Raw genomic sequence first — 2,379 nt, forward strand, 5'->3', positions numbered from 1 at the left:
GGAAATTTCATAATTACAGACTCTTTGAGAAGGTTTTTATAAATTTAACAAAAAAGTGCAACTTAATCTAATCAAAGCTTTATTTAACATACACATGTCCAGGGTCTTCGGTGACCAACTTCACTGTATAAAAACATATTCAAGAGACTGGATTGGTCATTAAGCTCTGCTTTCTTTGCAACAAAAGAACTAACAAATTTTCAAACAACTTTGGTTTTTTTCAGTGCTCACATGGTATAATGGGATAATCATGTGCCACTGTCATACTGCCAGTCCACTACTGCATCCATAAATGTAATAAGGCAGCTGCAGGAATTAGGGTTGGATATAATTTATCTGGAGGGGGGTGTGGCAAATTTTGGGGGGACTCAGTAAACAGTATTTTTTTTAATACGATGAATACATAAATAAACAGCCTTTCAAATGAAATAACTATGTTGTTTATTAATACAAAATAAAGATTGAACGGCGAAGGCCAGAAGTGATCGGCTGTGAATTTGCACAGTCTAGCCTTCACCAGCTGTTCCTGCCCTTACCCCAGTGTAACAATTGTCGCCTAGCGACAGTGACAGGATGAAGCACAGAGTTGTGAAGCTGTAAAAATGGAGCCCGAAGGTTAATCCCACTGTCTTCATTGTATAAAACTCCACATTGTTTTTATTTACCCCTTTATATATTCCTGATTCCAGAATATTCTTGTTTAATTATCTTTTCGTTTTATTGTCACTCAATAATCAGCCATTTAAAATGTTTAAAATAATTTTTATGTTCATAGATATAAAAACATCATACTAAATAAAGTATATTTAATTCATTACTGGTAAAATTTTTACCAACTTAAACACCAACATAATAACTTTCTGAACCAAGATTAATCCATTTATTTTAGAGCATAAAAACAAATAAACAAAAAAATTAACATCAGATATGTTCTGACTAAATTATATTTGTGTTTAACTTCCACTCATTGGTAAAACCCAGTGGGAATATGAAAACGATAGACTGGGAGACAGGTGTGCTAGCCAGCCAGGCGAGGCTAGCCAGCTGTTAGCATAGTGGGGGCGGAAAACGTAATATATCCAACTTTATTTACAGCTTCTCTCTCTCCTCTGCCATTACTAGTTCTGTTTGAACACTATGACTCGCAATGAATGATCGAATATGATGGGCCACAAAGGATACAACGGACCCATCCTTCAAATCTGGGGAAAAGAAGGATGCATTTGGAGGAGCCTTCAAATTTGGGCAACTTTAGTCACCTCTCTATAATGCAGCCCCTGAATTTGGACACAGCCAAAGCCCATTTTGGCATACTACCTTGTCAAAGTGTCTACTTTTCGGAGTAAAAGCGAACGTTTGGGGGGAAGGAGAAGAACTAACAAATTAAAATGGTTTGAGGGTGGAGTCGAACGTCTGATCCCGCTCAATGTCTGACCAGAATCTGTTCAGTGGTCTAAAGAAGGAACAGTAGTGGACCGACAACAGGGTCCACTACAGCTGCAGAGCAATCAGGATGTCCATGCTGACCCGCCTTACGATAGAAAGTGACAGAAATGGGTGCATGAACATCAAAACTGGACAATGAAACAATGAAGAAGGTGGCATAGTGTTATAGTTTACATTATTTTTTCCATCATGAGGATGTTTGGGTGCATAATTTACTGGGGCTGCTTTAAGCATACCAGGGTTTCTAATAGAGTTGAAGGCTCAGGGTTGTTGTAGCTGTAAAAGAGTGACCAACACACTATTAGGCAGGTGGTCATAATGTTATCCCTGTGTACTGTTAAACAAAGGGAGAAAGCAGAAAAAATAGCAATTTAAGAAAGTAATTTGTTGGGACCACAGCCATGGGTACATGATAAGAACGTTTCTGGAACTTTCAAAATAAATCGCATTAACCTACTTCCAGCACAGCCAGAAACAGGGAATAACAGCGGATTCCCGTGATGTCACTGTCTGAATAAAAATCCCGCTTTTGCAACAAACTGACCTCTTCCAAGCAGGTTCCCAGCGGAACTGGATGGAGGGACACAGCGCGCAAATGTCTCTTTGAGACAAATAGACATAACTCTCCAAAATGGATCCAAGAGTGTCATACGATCCCACGATCATATGCACTAAGTTAAGTACAAATGAATTGCTGTTTGTGTATCTAGTATTCATTCATGAATGGGGGGTAATTAAGATACAAGTGTTGCTTGACTTTCTCTCTGAGGTCTACAGAAGCAAACTGTGTTCCAGAGAGTTCCCAGCAGAGACCCTGTCTCTACGATGCCTAGCGGAGCAGTTTTCCCGCTCTGGGTTAGGGGTTAGGGTAGAGAGAAGTAGTTAGAATGAAATCATCTAAACATTCGTTTTATGACGCGTTTTTAATTGTGT

Source organism: Girardinichthys multiradiatus, chromosome 18 (genome assembly GCF_021462225.1).
Source record: "Girardinichthys multiradiatus isolate DD_20200921_A chromosome 18, DD_fGirMul_XY1, whole genome shotgun sequence".
Taxonomy (NCBI): Eukaryota; Metazoa; Chordata; class Actinopteri; order Cyprinodontiformes; family Goodeidae; genus Girardinichthys; species Girardinichthys multiradiatus.